General features: G+C 51.2%; 1 protein-coding gene across 1 annotated transcript in view; it reads right to left on the bottom strand.

Moving 5' to 3' along the window:
* LMO1 (LIM domain only 1) overlaps window positions 1-21,535 on the bottom strand; it is a 35,781-nt gene that overhangs the window by 13,497 nt on the left and 749 nt on the right. The window lies entirely within an intron of this gene.

Genomic DNA, 21,535 nt, shown 5'->3' with positions numbered 1-21,535 from the left:
CAACTGCATGTGAGAATATCCTTTATTGAATGCCTACTATGTGCCAAGTGCTTTACATTCATTAACTCTTCTCCTCATGATGACCCTCAGGTCAGTCACACAACCTGTCCAAGAGCAAGCTTCAGACCCAGGTTGCTGGCCCCACCCCTTCCTGTTCTGTGTCCTGGCCAGAGGCAGCAAGGTACCATCTTTTTCCTAAGCAATGGGGGAAGTGAACTTCTGCTTGGACGCAATCTGGTGCCTGCCAAAAGAAGAAAGCTCTAAAGACCCCTTGCAGGGGCAGGACAAGCCTCTGGTCCCCAGTGCCCCCCAGAGGAGCCATTTCCTATGAAGGTGTAGGAAGCAGCAGGCATTTTTGCAGCATGTTTCTGGTGGATCAAACCTTCTTAGGAATGGTGTGTCCTAAAGCCTGAACCCACAGTTATGTTCGAATGTTTGGAGATGAAGGGGCTGAGGAGTTTCTACACACATCTCACGGGCCCTTGTTGAGAGAAGCCAAACCCAGCACAGCCTGGTGTCTGGCAATGGCCAGTGTAGACCTCACAGGGGTCTGGATGATGCACTAAGAGACACTGTAGCAGGTGCAAATAGAATCTTCTCTCCAGAGACAATTTTCTGCTGTTCTTCAGTGAGGGGGGCTTAGAAACATCAAAAGCTGAGTGTGCTCTTTGGAGTCTGTCATGGGCAATGGTGCTTCAGTTAATTTGCATAGTTATCTGCAGAACGAGTGTAGGCATTCTCTTCCAGTTCTCTGTTTCTATGAAGTCTCTCACATATCTCAAAAGCAATAGGTCGAAGACAGGGCTCTAGACCTCTTCCCCCAGACCTGGCCCCTGTACCCCTGTCCCACGCCGACACTATCATCCACCCAGATGCTCAGGCCAGAGACCTGGAGCCACCCTCAGATCCTCCATCCTCCTCACTCCCTCCCCACTGCTGATTCCTGCTCCCCATTCTGCCTCTTCTTCCCATTTCCAGAGCCACCCACCATCTTTCACACACCATCAGCAGAGCTCCTGACGAGCCTCTCGTGTCTACTATCTATAATCCATTCTTCATACTACAGCTATAGAAATCTTTCAGAATAAAGTAGGTCAGGTCACTGCTCAGCTTGAAACCCTTCCGTAACTTCCAGTGGGCTGAGAATAACATCCACCCTCTTCAACGGGCCTATGATATCCTCATGTGGTCTGGCTCCTGCCTCTTCCTCCCATACTGGGCACTAGCCACATTCCTTCCAGATCTCCCTCCTACCTCAGGGCCTTTGCACATGCTGTTTCCTTCTTTCCCAAACACCCTTCTCTGCCTCTTTGTGTGGCTGGCTCCTTCCCATCCTTAGGCTTTGGCTTAAATGTCACCTCCTCAGAGAGCCTTTCCTTCACTACCTTATTTCCTTATGTATGTGACTCCCTTGTCATTTCCTTCTGAGTTTTTAATTACAATTTGTAATTGTTTTACTTTTTTGTGATTGTACTAAGGACAAATGATTGGCCTCTCTCATAAGGATGAAAGCCCCATGAAGGCCTATTTTTTTTTTTTTGAGTCCCGTCTTGTTCACCACTGTGTCTCCAGCACTGAGCCTCATAGCAATCACTTTTTAACCATCAGTTCATTTAATGAATAAAGAGACTAAGCAGAATCTAGCCAGATATTACTGGTAAGAGTCTTCTGGCCAGAGGGTGCTGATGCAAACAGACAGGCTCCCCAGAGATGGGAGCCGATTAAGGCTTTTTGCTGCCCTGTGCCACACTCTGGGCATCCAGACACACTATGTGGCCTAAGACAGCAGATCTAACTGTGGCAGCTTCTAGGTCCTGCCATCCTCAGTCTGAAATTATGAGAGGCCTACCCCAAGGCTCCAGTTGCGAAGTGACAGTTCTTTTGCAAATATAAACCCTCTACCCTTTAGATTAAGGGGCAGTAATCCTCTTCTTCAACCCCTACAGATCTATGAAGGATGAAGTCCCCCTCTGAACATCCCCTTGTACATAAATGCTCCATCCCAGCCCTCAGGGAGTAGAGGTAGAGCACCAAAATTCAGTTACCTGTGAAACCTCATCAGCTCAATCTTTCCTTTTGTGCCTGTGGCCTGGGGACCCTTCTTCCCCCGGCACAGACCCAGCCTCCCCTACTCCCCACCTGACGGTCCTCTTGGCTTAGGGATGTGACCACTCCTCCCTCCCGGCTGAGTCTGAGCCTCTAGAGGCCAGTGGGAAGAAAAATGCCCCTGAAGGTTACTACGGGAGAACTCTAGGCCCAAGCCTTCCTCTATCTGTAGCCTCTATCAAGCCCCCTCCCATCCTGGGCTGCTGGAGCAAGCCCCCAGGTCCCTTGACAGTATGCTGCTTGGAGATGCACAGCTGTGGGAAATCAGCGGGGACGCGTCTGGAAGCCGTGTTCCCCAGACAGCAACTCAGCTGCTCCCTGGGCACCCGCAAAGCCCACGTCACCCATCTAATGAAACAGGGCTCCCAAGGGGTCTGCAATCTCTGCAGAGGAGGAGGAGGGCACGGACTCTCAGACGAGTCTCAATTTCACAGCATCAGGGACGTGAGCACCAACGCACTGAACCAGAAAACGAGAGTCTGGCAGGAGCTGCAGACACACCGTGAGCGCCAGGGGATCAGAGATTAGGGCCCTTCAAAATCAATTTTGAATTCAAACTTTTAAATGTGTTCTCCAGACATAAGGAGGGGACCCTCCAGGCAAGCTCAGCCTAGCCAGATGCTGGGTTCTGCTTCCTTCTCGAAGCATCTAGAACCTATCTGCTAGGCACTGGGCTGGATGAGGGAAAGGAGGACGAGGGGGCTAGGAGGGAGACTCCAGTGCCCCGCACCCGGGAGCCACAGGACAGAAGCCCTGTCAGGTCTTGCTGACACAGCATGACCTCTGGGGTGCCTGTCTGGGGTGCTGCCTGGAGCTCCCTGGTGAGGCCTTGGGGCTGCCCCACCCTCCTCTGTAGACCTGCATGAGAGAAGCTGAGGGCAAGGCCTGTGTGGGCCAGATCCCTAGTCACCTCCTAACCTGGTTGAGAAGGCTCATGGGGCACCAGTGGACGAAGCCATTTAGAATAAGAGCTTTGGAGTCAGATGGGCAGAATTTGTATCTTACACCAGGCATGGGATCCCAGGGAGATCCTGGTTCAGGACTGAATTTCCCTTCCAGAAACCTCGTTGGAGAAAGCTTGCCATGAGTGTGAGTGTCTTGGAGAGCAGGCCCTGTGAAGTCAGAGTGGTCTGAAGCCCCCCAGTGCAAAGAAAAAGAAAGGATCCTGTGTATGGGTCAGTAGGGCAGGCTGGCTGCTGGGAAAGCTGGCGTGGCCGCCACAGGCGGCATCATCCAAGGCCTGGTGCAAGCTGCCAGAGAGCTGACGATCATGCGGTCTGTCACCTGACAGACTATGTGTGGAGCACCGAGTACCGTTCTGGGCCTGGCATGGTGAGACGGACAGGGACGCACGGGAAATCAGGACTCCTCAGGAAGCTGAGTGGGGCAGACTGCTCAGCCAAACCCCAGAAAAGGCCCCAGGGCTCAGAGCAGGAAGGCCTTGGGAGGCTCAGGCTGGCAGAGGATGCTCCTGGCAGCTTCAGTGATGGTCCCCGGGGGGGCTGCCTGGGTCCCGGCTCAGCCACATTTGCTCCTCCAAGAGTACGATCGACCCACTACTGATGTCTGCCCCCCATCTCTGTGTGGGGGAGCAGGTCCATGACAATACTCTGGCCCCAGTGATCTCATAACCTCTGCTCCCCAATTCTCCAATTCTCAGGCTACTGCTGCTTTAAACAACACTCTGGAGACATAAACACAAGTGACTGTGAATGACTCCTCAGCTGAGAGACCACCGAAGGGGTGGCCGAAGCCTTGGGCCTGCGGAGACCCCACAAGGAGACCCTTTTGGAACGAGGAGCAAAGGGAAAGGGCTGGGGCTACTGGACCACATATGGGGGGGGAAGCAAGGGCCCCCTGCCCCCCACCCCCTAGCTTGGGAGTGGGCTGTCAGCTCTGCAAGGAAATTACAACATGGGCCTGGGTAATGCTCCTTTTAGTTACAGCATAAACTGCGGCAATAAAGCGTACCTGGGGAATGTTTAGAGAAAGCACTAATGATTTCTTCCCCAGTGGTTAATAAATTCACTTCCAGATCAATTTGTTCGCGATAGAGCCCGGCGAGCGGAACCCGCGCGGCGGGCACAGCCGAGTGTGTCTTTTTCAGTATAAATGATTTATTACGATGATTAGCGGCACATAAACAATTTAAAATACAACGCTAATTAGTTTGGGGAAGAAAGGAGGGGAAAAGCCACCCTGCCTCTCTCACCATTATGTTCTACTTCCCTAAGTGTGTACTTTTTAATTAAATCCAAATGTCACAATAAATTTAAAGTGTTTTATTACCACTTGGGGTAAGTAAGGCAGTCATGCAAGCCCCCTCTCAGGCATCTACAGGCCCAGCTGAGGGGGAGGATTGCGGGCACCAGCAGGGTCTGCCCACAAGCTCTCCTCGAGATGGGAGATCTTTCAGAAGACCCCTGGAAACCCCTCCTGGTTTCTGGCAGCCTCAGGCTGGAAAACACTGGGACCGCCCACCTCCCACTTTCCTGGCCAGCCCAAGTGATGTGTCCTCCCCAACATCGGTCCCGACCAGCCCAGTGACCTCTTAATGGTCCCACAATACTCTGTACTTGTGAGCGAGGTGTATAGGGGACAGCTTCGGTTTTCCTGGCTTCAGGCTTGCCCCTTCATATCCAACATCTTACCACATTCTCCAGTGCTATGAGGAGGAATTAGTGTTTCAGTTTTGTGGATGGGAAATTGAAGCTCACAGAGGTGGAGCAACTTTTCCAAAGACACAGAGCCAAAAAGTGAACTTTTGCAGAATCCTTATTCCTATAGCACCATTCTACCTCAGAGCCCATACCTGGCCACATCTGGGCCCTGATTTTCAGGATTCCCAGGATAGGACCTAAAATACGGTGGCAGCTCAGACATACCTCTCCAGAGTATAGCCCCTGTCCACCCAGAGACACATGTGAGGCAGGAGTTCAGGAAAGGGACCTGGACTCTAATGAGTCCAGATTCAAGGTCAGGTGCTGCCATCAACCCACAGTGTAAACTCAGTCAGGTCCTTTAAGCCCTCTTGAGTTTCAGCTTCCCTATCAGCACAACGGGAGTGTGACACCCATCTCACAGAGCTAGGGAACCAAATCAGCTAAATCCACCGAGTGCCCTGCAACCCTTACATGCTGCGTAAGCAGTAATTACGAACAAGAGCTCTCAGGGCGATCAGGGATCCATGAGAACCCCATTTCACAGATCAGAAGACTGAAGCCAGCAGAGGAAAGGACTTACCCAAGGTTCCTTCAAACCTTAGGAGCCCAGGAGGGACCATGCATGGAAGCCCTGATAGTCAAAAATTTCTCTCCTAAACTCTCTTGCACTACTTATTTGAAATTACAAATATCCCTAAACACAGAGTTCCCACATGACCTAGCAATTCAACTTCTAAATACACACCCAAGCAGAGTAAACACATGTGCCCACACAAAACCTTGTATGTGAACGTTCACATCAGCATTATTCATGATAGCTATAAAGGAAACACAATCCAAATGTCCTTGCACTGATGAGTGGAAAAATAAATGTGTTATGTGTATATATATATACACACACACACACACACACACACACACACACACACACAGTGGAGTATTATTTGGTCCTAAAAGGGAAGTACTGATTCACACTACAGCACGGATGGGCCTTGAAAATATCAGGCTATGAAAGAAGTCAACCACAAAGACCGCATATTGTATAATTCCATTTATATGAAAAGTCCAGAACAGGCAAATCCAGAGAGACGGAAAGTAGATTAGTAGTTGCCAAGGAGGGAGGAATGGGGAGTGATTGCTAATGGGTATGAAGTTTCTTTTTAGGGTGATGGAAATGTTCTTGAATTAGGTAATGGTGATGGTTGCACAACTGTTAATACACTAAAAACACAAATATACATTTTAAAAAGGTTAATCTTGTAGCATGCAAATTATGTCTCAATAAAGCTGTTATAAAGCAAAATGAAACAAACAACAACAAAAACAAATATGCCTTTGAGAACAGGAGAAGGTGGTTGACAAAAGTCAAGCACAAGGGTGAGGGGATGAGGCCTGGGAGGTCCAGCAGCCAGCCCTCACAAGGAGGTCTGGCCCTGCTCACCCCGTCGGCAATCAGATGCTCTGCAGGGGGCAAAGGGCTCCAGAGAGCCCCCTTGCCTCCCTTCCCAGCCCTTCCCATCCAGAAATCTGGCTGTATCCACTTTCACAGACCTGCTTCCCAGGATCTACCACTCTTCTCTGATCTGTTTGCTTCCACTATTGCACTCCATGTTTTGTCTTTTGTTGGAATTTCTGCTTCTTCTGAGATCTACGCCCGACCCCAAAACTGGGCGTGCCCAAGGGGGAGGTTGCTTCTCTCAGCCCTTGAGCCTGTCCTACATTGGGCACCACAAGTTATGGTATGTGGGTAATGAATAAGATCACAGTGAGGCCCTCCAGGCCCCCAGCCCAGGTTCAGTTACGGAGTGCTGCCCTCTACCGCTGGGTCAGGGGTGTGCGTGCAGACTTTGATCCAGGCCACAGAGGCTGCCTCTGGGTCAAAAGAAAACTGCTAGAGGGAGAGAGCTCCCTTTGTGGCTAATCTGAGAGGGTGACTCAGAAAGATGAAGCATCCTGGCCAACAGGGGGCACCAGGCCTGCACTGTGACAGGCACGCCCAGAGAACCCCCACCACCCCAACTTCCACTCTGACCCCCAGGGTCTGAAGCGATGACCAAGGTTAGGTTGAAGGTTGTGTTAGGGCACCTCAGGCCTTATCTGAGCACACAGACCAGCCTCCAAGTCTCCCACATGTGGGAAGAGCCCTCAAGAGGGGATACGACAGCTCTGGTCACTAGAGGAGGGTACCTGTGCCATGGGGCAAGAGGACATAGGCCCATTTCCTAGGCACAAGGCTGGTTCCATGAGTCTCCATGGTTTCACCATGAGCTGCTGTCTCAGGAAGCTGTCCCTTAGGGAAACTATCCCCTAGCTTCTCCACACTTCTCTTCCAAAGCCCTGTGGGTCAGGACCTCTCAGGGGTAAGGGGTGGCAGGTACCCTTCACTTATGCAGCCACTGTGTTCTCACTAACAGCTCCCCAGGTGGGCACAGTGCTGCCTAGCTGGCAAAACACACAAAAACATCTTCTCCCATCTGAGTTCTCTGCAAAGGACAAGGAGGAAGCTGTGGGCCCTAATTTATGTGTGAGGAGACAGGCTCGGAAAGGGTATGTGGTTTTGCCCAGGGTCGCACAGTAGCAAGATGGTCCTGAGGTCTCTCTGTCAGAGAAAGGCAGAGTAGGGCTGGCATCCGAAGTCCATCCTTATAACCTCCCTCCTAAGTTAAAAGAAAACCACCTCTGCAGTAAGCCATCCCACCCTCATGCAGCTGCTGTTGCTTTTAGAGAATTTGAAAGATTTCACATCTGCCTGTGTCTCGGCTAATGCTCTTGGGTTTTTCTTCTCTACGGGAGGGAGTCCAAAGCCTTCACCCTGGAAGAGAAAGTAGCACTCCTAGGGCTGTGGGTCCTGGAGAGAAGAGGGTGTGACCCCAAGACAGGATGGAGTGGGTGGGGGTGGCTTGAGTGGTGCCTGAGCAGCCAGGCAGGAGTGGTGCCACCCACAGATGCCCCTGAGAGTCAGCTCACTGCACAGGCAAGACCTTGTGTCACGTGTACCACATGGAGGTGCCCTCAGACACGAATTCTGTTCTTCTCCGAGCCTACCTTAGCTAGAGATGATTGGGGGGGTAGACTGTGTTAGACACAGATAAGGCAGACATACTTAGCTCCGAATCAGCTTTCATGGAAGCCAGTCTGAGAAAGAAAACTGGTCCAGAGCTAGGAGGCCAAGAAACTCTTTACAGACGGATCACATGAGGCAGAGGGGTTAGGAGCTGGCCCATGGGTAGATGGGCAGGTCTGGACTGGCTGCTTTTCCCAATCCTGGTGTGCTCTTGCTTGCTTCAGGCTCACGGACTTCAAATCATTCCTTTGGAACCTGGAAAGTCAGGATCTTGGTCCAGTCATGGGGAAGCAATAGAAGAGCAAGGGTAGGATCAGAGGAAGCCTCAGGCGAAAGACGGGCAGACAAGCAAGGGCCTCTGGGACAGAGGTAGGTAAGGACAGGTTTGCAGCCAGGTCCTCTAGTCTGCCCTCCCTTGGGCTCAACTCTGGAAGTTCAGGCCCCGCTAACTGGCAATTAAGAGGCTGTAGCCAGGATCTTCAACACTGGGAGACCTCAGATGAGCCATCATGTCCCCAAGGCCACAGTTCCAGCCATGCCCTCTACCCTTCTTTTCCTGGACTTCAACTGCCTCCTCTCTTAACCATCCAGACCCCCACCTGTACCCCATCACCTCACATGTGCAGACTGCAGGCTCGGAAGAAAATGGAAGGAAGGAAAGGGGGAGGAAGGAAAGAAGGACGAAGCAGGGAGCAGTCTGATGCTGGAGAGGTGGGGAGCAGATACCCTGGAAAGCTCTAAACGAAAAATCCTTCCTCCTCAGATCATGCACTGTCTTTTCTGCCCCTACTGTTATCTCCTCTGATTTATTTTCCCCGGAGTAGCTGTGGTTTAATAATATATTTGGTCTTTGTCTCTGGTTCTTGGCACAGAGCTCCTAAAACCCTTGATTTTCCTGAGTGATAGGAGTATCTTTTGTTATTCCTGAGGAGCCCCTTCTGAGTCCACCTGCCTTTATGCTACTGAGGTGACTTAAGGTGAGGACCCTAGCTAGCCTCAGGATGGGGCTGGTCACCAGAAAGACCCAGAGATTAGAGGGCTGGGCCTTTCCGCCTTGTGTACTGACAGACCTCCAGCAAAGACAAGGAGGGGGCTGGAGATTAAGCTTCTAAAAACTTCTTGAACAAGACTTGATGAACTCTAGGTTGGTGAATGCATCCATGTGCCAGGAGGGTGGTACATCCCAGTTCCCCAGGGACAGAAGCTCCTGTGCTCAGGAACCCTCTCCCCGGACTTTGCCTTATGTACCTCTTCATCTGTAGCTGTATAATATAAGAAAGTGTTTCCCTGAGCCATCCTGACAAATTCTCTCACCTGAACAGGGGATCACAGGAACTCTGATTTATAGCAGGCGGGCCAGCAGTACAGATGACAACCTGGATTTGTGACTGGCCTCCAAAGTGGGGACAGTCTTGTGAGACTGAGCCCTTAACCTGTGGGAGTTGATGCTAGAGAATGTCAGATCGGAGTTAAATTGTAGGACACCTAGTTGGTGTCCATTGAGAACTGGAGAACTGCCGGGTGGTGCTGGAAAACATACCAGAGTAGTACAAATAATCTTAACAAAGTGACTCTATCCTCTCCCGGGGACACAGCAATCCTTGTGATCTCTGCTCCTCTCCAATCTCCTTTACCTGTTCGTTCGTTCATTCGTTTATTCATTCACTATTCACTTAATAAATATTTGCTCAGCATCTACTATTAAGAATTAGCCCTTAATACATATATTTTGATAAGAATTATACTAACATTAATGGTTTTTCATCAAGAAAGTAGTTCTTAATGAGTTTCATTAAGTCAATTTGATTTCTTGATCAATTTTCTACGCACTAGTGTTAAACCAAGATTCCCCCCTTTCCCATTTTTATTTCACTAGAATTTTTTTTGTTTTTTTTCCCTAGCACTCAAAAAAATTTTTTTAAACCTTACTGGAATTATCTTTATTGGGATTGATTATTTTTAAATTTTAAGTGACTATTTGGTTCATGATCAGTTTTTGGCTCACACTAAGTCTTAGGAACCAGAGCTTTTGACATGGTTGAGATTTCTTTTGTGATAATTACTTCTACAAAAAAATATTTCCTGAGCCAACTTTGGCAGATATAAATTTTGTCAGGAAGATCTGATTCCTCCATCAAATTGTAGTCATAACATATTTTGCCAGGTGCGATCTTAACAGCTGCCAGTTTTATTTTGTGTTAATTATTCCAACCGATTTTGATTTTTTTCCTGGATCGTATTTTTGAATTTTTCCATTTTCAATAAAATTAATGAGATGTTATTCTCACATGTAAGGCATATTTTGGCACTGACCTGATAAAGCATTCTGAGAATCAAAGAGCAGTGCGAAAACATCCACGGGACAGAGAGACAGGTGACACTGTACTTGGGCTGACTATCAGGTCAGAACCTTGCACTGCGGGAACCCCGTCCACTGCCCTCTATTCCTCTGGAGCCTGAGCCCCTGCCAAGACACTGCACAGATGGGAAACCGCTTCTGGCTGGAGTAAGAGCAGCTGCCTGCAAGAGACAGCCTCTGCCTGACAGGCAAGAGATGAGGGAGAGCCCTGGCATCCCATCGTGGGCCTCAGACTTTTCTACTCAGAAGCATTTCAGAGACATTCAGCTGAGAGAGGGAGCGGACGCTTCTTGGTGCCTTAGTTTCCTTGCCATAAAAGCGGGGTAACGAACCAGGGTCCTTTCAGGCCTGAGGCTGTGAGTTCTGTTCATGCTTCAGGGGTCTCCTCTGCCTCCTAGTTGCAGCTCTGCCTGAGAACAGCTGGAAATGGGACCCTCCACTTATATTCAAATGTGGCAAGACCAAGTATGGAGGGCCAGAGGCCACAGATGTCCTCACCTGGGATCTCTGCTTCTCCGACCCCAGGACACCAAAGAAAGACAAAGACACCTTATCAGGATGGTTTCTTGCTCCTGGCCTTGGCCTCAATACCCTCATTCCCCATAGTTATGTCTCCACACACAGGACCACTAGGCATCAGGCCGCCAGCAACCCCTGCAATGTAAAGAGTGAGGCACAGCCCCAGAAGGTGGGAGGGGCCAGTCTGCAGACACACTGTGAGTTGGGGGCAGAGCCAGGCCATGGGCGCAGGAGTTCTGGCTCGGCCCTGTGCTCCAGCTCACAGGAGAGCCTCCTTCAGTCCTGCTCCCAAGTGAAGAACTCTTCAAGTGGTCTCTACCCAGGCTGCCCCAAAGATGCTGGCTCCCCCTGGCCTGGCAGCAGCTGGGAAGAGGTTGAGGGCCTCAGTCCAACAGCCGCAGAAAGACTGGCCCAAGAAGAACCACCCTCACCTCATCCCAGGGTCACCACTGTAGGAGAAGAGAGGCCCTTAGGTAATGGGCAGCTGCTCTGTAGGCTCCTAGTGTCCTCAGCAAACTTACCATCTGTCAAACAAGGAATCCAGAAGTTTCCATCTCTAACCCTGGTCCCTGTGTGTGCTTACAATCAGTGCTATTGCCTCTTACCACCTGGGCCAGAGAGGCCCAGGACTGTCTTTACCACTACTTCCCCAAGCTTATGGCAGAGGCCTGGTTCTCATCTCAAGTCTGCCACGTACCAACCTGCTGGGCTATCCTAGGCAAGCGTCTTTCCCTCTCTGAGCACAACCTACTCCTCTGCAAAATGGGGCTGGTGTTTGATCTTCCAGACTCCCAAGGGTGCTGTGAAGATTAAAGGAAAGGCTTTGAGACATCTGTGGCTTTCCTTGGTGTGAGGCAGAGACAACGGGCCTCCTGGGGGAGCTGATGCTCCTTTCTCTCTGGGGGCAACTAAACTGTTGGACATGTGAGGCCTGAAGTGCTGTGAGAGGCTGACCTCTAACATGGTCCCCAATGATCCCATTTTCTGATGTTCATGTCCTTGTGTAATCCTCCCACTTCCTTGAGTGTGAGCTGGACCTAGGGACTTGCTCCCAAGGAAGAAAATACAGCCGAAGTGATGGAATGTCACATCTGTGATTAGATGTGTCACATCTTATAAAAGACTGTTGAGTTCCTCTTGCTAGCAGACACTCTCTTGACGGCTTTAAGGAAACAAGCTGCCATGCTGGAGAGGCCCACGTGGCATGGAAATGAGGGTGGTCTCTGCTCCGTAGTCGGGGAAGAATGGGAGTCCCCAGTCCAACAGCCCATGAGGCACTGAATCCTGCCAACAACCAAGTAAGTGAATGGGAAAGCTCAAGCCCCAGATGAGTCCTGCCACGAGACCATCGCCTCAGCCAACACCGTAATTATCATCTGTAAAAAATAAAACCCTGAGCAGAAGACCCAGCTAAGCTGTACCTGGATCCCTGAACCACGGAAACCATGAAATTAAAAAATGGATGTCATTTCAAGATGGTAAATTGTGAAATAATTTGTTGTGCAGCAATAAGTAGCTAATACAGTTCCTCACTGTCATAGTGAGGACAGGACCTCTCCTCAGGCCAGAGAGAGGGGACCCTGCAGACCCATCTCAGCCCTACAACCCGTGTTGCTGTGGGTTTCCCTCTGGAGTCCAGTCCTTGCTAGGGAGTACGGTGTGGAGCCCAGTGGACAGAGCCCCCTTGCTTTCGGTTGGGCTGACCAGGAAAGTGGGTGGAGCTGCCCCACCTCATGAAGCCATAGCCCAAGGTCCTTTCCAAAGAGCAATCCTCCCAGGGCTCCGAACCCCATGCATGTCTGGAGCAGGGTCAGTGTTCCAAAGCACAACCACTTCCACTTTCTTCCCTGCACCTCACTAAAACCTAAGGAACTGTACCAATCGTCAGGAGCTTGGCGAACTGAAGGCTTGTAGGACCTAATAGGCAGTCTTGATCACATCCACTTGACTAGTCAGAATTACTATTACAATTTATTATTCAGAATCACTAAGTGGCAGAGGCAGGAACTGAACCCAGTCTGTCTGACTCAACGCTCATGCTAGCTCCCCTTGTTTTATAAGCGGGGAAAGTGAGAAACAGAGAGTTCAAGCATTTGGATGGCGCCCATAGGCAGCCCCACACAGTCCTTCCCAAACACCAGGGATCAGGAATTGGACTTTGTAAAGATTCAGGGAAGGGACAGACAAGACAAAGCAGGTGCTCAGGCCAAAGCTGCTCCCACTTACATGGGAAGAACAGGTCTCCCCCCTCTATCAAGTCATCACACCAACGGGCAAGGCTGAATTATTAAAACCTCCTTCTGGGGTACCACACAGGTTTTTCTCCACTGAGACTCAGAGCGGAGGGGTGGCTGCTCCCGCCACACAATATTAAAATGTCAGGAGTTTAAGGCCTGCGCTGTTTGAGTCATAAGTTATCAGCACCCAGTGAGGGCCGACAGAATGCCTCCCTTAAATTATTAAGCAGAAAGCGTCAGACTGTAATATTTTGCTAAACCAAAGTACAGACACAGACAAAGATGTCATTTCAATATTTGAAACCAGCAAGTTTAATTTAAAATAAGAGCAAACCAATAAGCTCAGAACATAGTGGCGTATGAGAGGAAAATTATACTGTGAGAGGAAAAAAAAGTGGAAGGACTTAAGAAATTTATAAAAGTAATCTCCAAGTGGAAATTAGAAATCAAGGCCTAGAAACAGAATAACACAAAAGAAATATTACTGTCCACTTTCTAAATCAATATAACACTGCTCCACGCCGGAATTACCATGGTAACTCAAGTAAAAAGAATCAAGCAATTCTTATTATTTCAAAATAAAATCACAGCCTGAAGCCTGGGTTTTATTACAACCACTGATAGATCGCTGGCTTGTATTTATCTGAAATATTGCTTTTCAATCAGCTGGTTTATGAATGTACACAGGCCTCTCACCAGCCCACTTACCGCCCCGTTTTGAGGAGAGGGCCTAACCAATGGATTGATTCCTGCCTGACTGCATCTGCATACGTGCCCAGGCTGGAGTCAGCCCTGGTAACTGTGGAGCTTCCAACGGTCCAGTGGCCCTACAGGACAGAGAGGAAAAGCAGGAGAAGGCAGGGGGGGCTGACCTCATTGTGGTTCCCCTCCAGGCTCGCCGCCTCCAATGGCAGCCCCGAAAAACTATCCAGACAGCCAGCTTCCCTCACTTTGTCCCCAGGCATCCTGGCTGGCTGGAACACCAGCTGGCTCCACCCCTTCTCCCCTGAACCCTCCCTGGGTGTCCTTCTCCCCCACCTCCAAGTCTGCCAGCTGGAACAGGGAGGCAGCCAAGCACAGAGAAGGACAGCACACTCTGTAGTCAGATGGCCTGAACGGGGGCACTTGCGAGTGGGGGACCTGCGACCAATTACACAGCCTCTTTGGATGGCGGTTTTCTCATCTGTGAAATGAGGATAACACGAGCAGCTCTTTCTGAGGTGGTTCAGGGTATTATATGAGATCATACATGGGAGATGCTTCGAAGGACTGAGTACAGAAATGGCCCCAATTCTCTCCCCCTCCTGCTGGCATGTACATACACCCTTTGCAATGTGACTTTCTACCTCTTTCTTTTAAGAGCAGAATCTGACCACCCCCTCCCCGCCCCTGAACTTGGGCTGGCCTTGTGATTTATTTTGGCCGACAGGATGTAGCAAAAGCAAAAACCTGCCAGAACCAAAACTTGGCCTCAAGAAACCTTGTATAACTTCCGCTCTCTCTCCTGACCTGCCTCTGCTACAAAAATGGGCTGGAAGAACTCGCTGGATGATGAGGGAATTGTATCCCTGGTATCCAGTAGATCAGCTGTGAGAGAGTGCAGCTGAGACCCGAAAAACTGCTCAGCCAAGCCCAGCCTAAATCACTGACCTACAGATTCGAGAACTAAATGGATACTTGTTGTCTTGAACCTCTGAGTTTGGGGGTAGTTGGTTATGTAGCAATAACTAATACACATGCAGAGCACAATGCCTCACTTTTAAGTAACGGTTCAGTAAAACAATAGCAAGTGTGTTTATAGGACTCCTAAAGACTGAGAAGCTGAAGCCAAAGGGATCATACTGTAAGCTGTGCAGAGAGCAATGTTGCTCCAGAGGCATGAGGCTTCCAAGTTTATGGACATTAATGCTCCTATTCTAGAGATGTAAAGACTGAGGCCCAGTATATGAAAGTCACAGAGCATTAACCAGGGACTTGACAACCAGGTCTCATGAATCAGGTTGTACCTGAAGACAGCAGGCCACTCAAGAAAGCTTAGTGGGGAAGAGGCAGTAATTAGGAGCCAGTGACCCACTTTGACCCAGGAGGCCTGCACTCTGGGGCATCTGCCCCTGTAACCTAGACCCGCCTGCTCGCTCACATCACCTGTTTTTAATTTGCCTCAAGTTGTGTCTGCCACTGTGGGCTCCTGCCATAGACAAAACACAAAATGAACACAGTCCTAGACCAGCTTGTTGCTAGGTAGGGTGGATGTGACTCTGAGCGTGGCTTGGAATGGTCTGTAAGAGGCTCTGACCACCTGTAGCCTCCTGCAAGGCCATCTACAGGGGAAAGGGCACGCCAGGCAAGGGGAACGCCATGAACAAGAACACAGTGGCAAATGCCGGAGTCCGCCTGCAACACAAAACCAGAGCGAATACATTAGACCTGCACCGGACAGCTGGTGTGGCAGCAGGTGTCGGGATAGCAGAGGCTGCATTCCTGGTGGTAGCGAGACCCAGGAGAAGGATGCTAGGTGGGATGGGAGGATAGCAGTGGCAGAACGGAAGTAGCTGGGTCCAGAGCCCCAGATGAATACAATCCAGGTGTGTGTGTGCTGATAAATACCTAACAACTGGTTCTCTGAGAAAAAGCCCTTATTTGTAGGGTTTGCCAATTCTGACGGTGTTAATATTCCCATCAAGGCAAATTTCAAGCTACCAACATGGTGCTCCTGAACTCAGAGTTGGGAGAGATGTGCCAGATCAGCTCTTGTGGGCCAGTGTGAGTTGACTCCATTTGTGTGGTCCTATCCTGAGTGCACACCTGTCAGGAAAACTCACTCTAGCAATGCCATGAAGAGTTAAGTGGGGGGGTGGGGGGGGCGTGTCCTGTGTGCCTCCATGTCCTTCCACTGTAGACAGGGTGGACATGCCTGACAGGGTGGACAGGTAGGAGGGAGTACATGCCATAGGCACCTTTGGGGTGCTCTAGTCCGTGAAGGCCTGGGCCAGGTTAGTGCCCATCAGCACCTGCCAGAAGGACTTCCATCTGAGGACAGAATCGTGTCCTGTGGGCTGTCAGTAGGCTGGCTGGGGCCACAACTGGGACGCTGATGTCCTTCCTAATCAGAGTTTTCTACCACCCAGCCTCATCATGCCTTGGAGCGAAGGTCAGAAGCCATGGGACCTGGGCACAGAACCCAGGGAGGTGCTGAAGCTCTGTGCTCCCTATAAAACCCTGGACAACTCTCCTGCCCCCTTTCCTTAACTGTCTTCCTATAAATGGAAGGGCTTGCAAAGAGTGGTCTTGAAGCTTCTTCCTACAATGCTACCTGCTGTGGGGATCTGGACAGTGGTAAGTAGTGAAGACAGCCCGCCTCCTGGATGGCAGTGATCAATGGCCATGATGGACAAACTGGAAGAGGGAGAGTGAGTGAACAAGGAGCCAAATTGGGTGCCAGATTATTTGATCATACTGTCGCTGTGGGGAGAACAGTTTACACAGGCATGAGGCTTCCTGGTTTATCAAATGTATACCCCGATACTATCTCATTTAATCCTCATTAACATCCCAATAGTTAGACAGACATGTTTGTTCTCATTGTGAAGATGAAATGGCATGGAGGCAAAGCAACCTCAACATCGGGTGGGCATGGAACCCAAAACCACGGTGGACGCGTTGGACCTGCACAGCTTAGCAGAAAGGTGGAGGCAGCAGCGAGCCCAGTGGTACGTCGCTCACTGAAGAACCAACGCCCATTTTCTCTACCTTCCTTCCTAACTCCTTCCAACCTCCTAGCACCTCTGATCAGATCCTCTGGTCCCTGGTGATGGATCTGAACAGCAGCCTTGGCCTGCTGGCTATTTATGGGCAGCTCTGCCTGCATTTGGTGGGGACCCCAACACAGCTTGGGTCATGTCCCTCGGAGGCTCCCCAGCTCTGTCTTCTGCTCAGAGAATGTCCAGCCTGTCCAGCCATGGCCACTTCTCAACTCTGGCAGCCAGGTGCCTGCAGCCCACTGCTCTGAGGCCGAACCTCATGTTCCTCTGCCCACGACCACAGAGGGGCAGCCGCCAATGCTTGCTGGCAATCATTCATCTGTTCCAAGGGAGAGAGACCAAAATAGATCTCCTCTTGGTCCTGCTCACAAATGGGGCCTGCTGGGAAGCTCCTTAAATGGAAGTAGGTGGGGCAGCCACCCAGTCTGACTCTGGGACACTGGCTAGGTTGGGGAATCAATTCTCTAGGATGAAAGGCAGGACCAGGTTCTAGGAAAATGCGAATTTCCATGTGCTAAAAGCATCTTTGCGGGATATGTTCCGAAAGGGAGAGAGAGAGACGGTGAGAGAGACAGGCAGCTCCTGCAGCCACAGAGGCCAAGTGAGTGGCCACGTCAGCGCCAAGCCCCGGCACGCAAAGGGTGAAGCTTTTAGGCGAGCAGCAGCCAGTGATCTCAGCTTCCCCCAGTCCTAATGCTCCTGAAAGGCTCTCTCCCACTCCCTGTAATTGGGCATCAGTAGTTAATGCAGTATTGACTGCATTACACGCTCCCGTGCCTCCCCTCACTAATGCCAATTGCATCACCTTGTACAGTCACCGGCTTGCTTAGCCAATAGCCGTTAAAAGCAATCCAAATCATGAATCATATGGGAAACTTTTAGCAAGACACTGCCATCCAAGGAGACAATTTACAGTTGAGTTAATCTGGGTACATTAGCGAGACATGGATTCTGGACGACAGACCAATTTATGTTGTTTCCCTGTCCCCCCCTTAGTGCTCCATGTGGGCAAATGAACGGAAGAGCAGGGAACAGAAAGAAGCACCTGCTTCTTTACCGAAGGCCCTGGGAGGGGGTGAGGAAGATCTGTCTTTACAGGCTCTCTGCCTGGCTGAATTGGGGCAGGAAGGGTAAGCAGCGAGACATGCTGCTCAAGATTTGTGAAGCCTTGTTTTCAACAGTGAGGAGGTAGCTGCTGCCGCTGGTGTGGTAGCTACAGATGAAGATCCTCCTCTTCTAGGCACCAGGCAAGTGTCAGACCTGGTCCCCAGGCTGCTGGCCTCACAAGGCCTTTACCAGTGCCTGCCGGGCTCTGGCTTCCTGCTGACCTGCTAGGGCCTCTGGCATGGAACAGCATCAGGGCCCACTCCCTGCCTCCTTCTCTGGGGCCAGGAAGGTCCTGGACACACTCTGCTGGGAGAAACCCCAAGGGCTCTTTGCAGCCCAGAGCATGACTGGCTATCCCAGGAGGCCTTGTCGATGGTTGAACAAAAGCTGGTCAGTACCCAAGAATAGCCAAGAGCCTGCCCTGGCAGATCAACCAGGTCCACTGTGGAGGCCACACTCCTAGTGGTCATTAACAATTGAAGACTTGCTGTCTGGTCTTCCTCAGTCGAGCTCCACTCTCCTTAGGCAATTTTTACTTATTAAAAATGCTCTAAGGGTCATGTCTGGTGTTTAGTTCTCCAATCTGCCTGCTGTTTCCCATGGTCACTTCAGTCTTCCAGCTGGGCCAGAGGCAGCTTACCTGCCCTTCGCCAGCATGTACCCGGGGACAGTCCAACACCCCCCCCCCAGAGGGTGTCCTCTGCATCCTCCCCTGTCCAGTCCCCCAAAACCCAAGGCGCTCACTGCTCCTGGGGCTGCTGGATCCTCGGATGCCTGCCTCTACTCAAGGGTCTCTTCTCCAATGGCCTGAGGGCTAATCTGGCTCTCAGGGCTCAGAGCAGTAGCTCCCTTTGCTCTCCTGAGATTGCAAGCCTCCCCGGAAGGCCCGCAGCCTAGTGCCAGCTCAGGCACAGGTGCCAGGGAAAGAAGGGCCGTTTCTCCGGGAAAGTTGGAGCAGGGCTTTCTTTGCTGACAGGCAAGCCCAACAGCACTGAGAAAGCCTGGACCCTGAGTTCCAGTAAAGTGGAGATGGCTAGGCCAAGAGCAAGCGTCCAAATGAAAGCAATTAATCTTGAAACCAGAAGTTTAACCATTTGCAAAACAGATCTTTCCTCTCTGTGGTGGCCCTTCACTGCTCGACCTAATGGATTACTTTATTAATAATGTACTGTGCTTAAAAGCAAAAAAAAAAAATTTTTTTTCTGACAATTCAATACTTCAGAAAGTCTCTTAAACCCGTTGCTACGGCAAAGCGATTGATATTTTATTATCTTTCAGAAGTGCAACATGAAAGCCCCGCAGCCCAGCAGAGCAAGAGCTTTGGTCCTCGGCAGCTGGCAGACCTGACTTCAACCAGAGGAGCCCCAGCCTCTTCCGACAAGATGCTGTCAGGTGGAGAAAAGGCATTGGGGGTGGTTAATAAGAGCCCCGAGTCCCTGCTGCAGCCAGACAAAGGGTGCAGTGCTACATCCCTGAGGGACATGCTTCTTGGAGGCCCTGTGGGCCAACGCTGCCACCCAGCCCACATGGCCACCTGCTGAGAGGGGTAAGTGCCAGGAAGAAATTAGGCAGCAAGTACAGAGGGGCAGGAGAGTGGATCCAGGGTCTTTCTCCCTTCCCCTACTGAAAGTGCCACCCACAGGGGTTCTTGGAATTGGAGGACAGGCTCTAATATGGAGTGGAGGGTAGATTTATGAGCAGAAAGATTGCTTTTGGAGGACACCACTGGGCTGGGCAGGACAAGAATCAAATGGCTCCTCAGGCCCCCAGCTATCTACTGTGCTGTTATGGGCCCCCAGAGCTCAGTAGTATGAACTTTAGTGGGCACCACAGCCTAGACTGGACCGAGAAGGGGACCGGAGAGCATTGTGAGCTCCCCTCTGCAGATATGGTGATGACTAGGGGAAACATATTCCTAAGGTAGTTGAGGGGCACTGCAGTCTGGAGGCAGGGGACTGGCTAAAATGACCTCCACATATCTATTCCCATTCAGGGTTCATCTGAAAATCTTGAGTATCACAAAGCTCAAAGGAAATCTGGGATGACTGCACAGGGCACCACCTCGGTGGCAGTGATGGGGTCATCTTGTCCCATGAGACCAATCTCCCTAAAGCCTCCCAAGGATACAACCTGGGTATTTTCAATTTCCGGCCTGGGCCTGGGGAGCCAAGCATGCCAAATAACCATGGCTGAAGACATACCCTGATTTACACATGCTCTCCATCATGACCGTACTTCCAGACACCAAGGAAGGACCTTCTGCACTGGCTTCTGCAAGCCCCTCATTTTACCAAGGAGGAAAGTGAAGGCTAGATATGGGCATGACTGGTCCGAGAGAGCCCAGGAGCTCGTAACAGAAAGCCTCCTCCCTCCTGACTCGACCTTGTCCCTTCTTTTCATTCTATACAGATCTGTAGAAGCCTAGTCCTATGACAGTCCACAGGGGGATCCTGGAGAGAGGTCCCTGAAAAGATATGAGCATACTAGAGATGGAGGTCACATCCATCCCAGCCAGACCCTGGAAATGCATTCTTTTGGCTAGAAGCACTTAGCTCCCCCTTCCCTCTCTTACTACATACATGATGAGAAATAGCCTTCATGGGTGTATTGGCCACAAGGCTCCCCCACATGCGACTCCCAGACCAGACACTTTAAAATGCCCCTCCCTGATGGAGGTCTAGGTGATGGGGAGGCTAGGAGCATCAGCATGTGGGAGCAGCGAAGGGCACATGCTGTGTGACCTTGAGTAAGTCACTGAACTTGGAATTTTTACCAAGTGACCATGTCAACACCACTGACCTGGTGGGCTGAAGGCACAGGCCAGTGGAGACTCACTAGTAGAAGGTCAGAGAATGGCCACCAGGGTCAATCTAAGAGGATTTCTGCTGACACTAAGCAAAGCCGCCTTCTCAGTTCCTTACCAGTAGAAGTCAGATGACAGCAGGGGTGCCAACAATTACATCCTAATCTCCCTACAATGCCAATACACCAGGCAATCCTCACCTACAGGGAGGGAGTGTGTGTGCGCTGGGCCATCCAGGGAACTGCTACTCTTTGGACACTGGGTGCTGCATTTGGGTTACAGGGCACCAACTTGGTTTTACCCTGTAGCGGACTGGTTTCCCCAACCTCTCCTACACATACCAGGACACTTACTGCAAGGCACTACGAGTCAGGAAGGCTTTGGGGTATGTGGGACCACCTTCTAGAGGCTTCCAGCAACCCTGGCCCCCTCTGTTCTGACCGCTGGGGCGCACTGAGGCTCTCGACCATGGCACTGTCGCAGCCGCTTAGGCAGGAATGCTACTGGCCAGTGGCGGGACACTTTCTTCCTCTGGGCCAAACTCCGCCTGCCTGCTCAGGGGATGAGGAGATAGAGGGCCAGCACATGAGGCGTGGTCTCCCCGAGGGTCCAGCCGGCCTTCCCCTCGCCCGCCGGGCACCCCGGGGGGCAAACATGGTCTTCCCGCGCGCCAGCTGGCAGCAAGCTCTGGCGTCTGATTCTCCCTGATTTGCCCGGCGCTTCTCGCCTCTCGGGTTGCACGGCCGGCGCGAGGGAGATGGCTGCAGTGAGAGGAGCGGCCGCAAAGACGGAACGCCGCGCGCGGAGCCCCACCGCAGCGAGATCCGAGGGGACCCGAGCCTGCACGCGGGCCCGCAGAGCAGCCTGCGTCCGGCGCACAGCCGCCCGGCCCGGGCTCACTCACCCCTCCCCCGGC

This window comes from Suricata suricatta, chromosome 11 (genome assembly GCF_006229205.1).
Source record: "Suricata suricatta isolate VVHF042 chromosome 11, meerkat_22Aug2017_6uvM2_HiC, whole genome shotgun sequence".
NCBI lineage: Eukaryota > Metazoa > Chordata > Mammalia > Carnivora > Herpestidae > Suricata > Suricata suricatta.
Note: the sequence above shows the minus strand (reverse complement) of the source record. Positions and strands in the feature narration are given on the sequence as shown.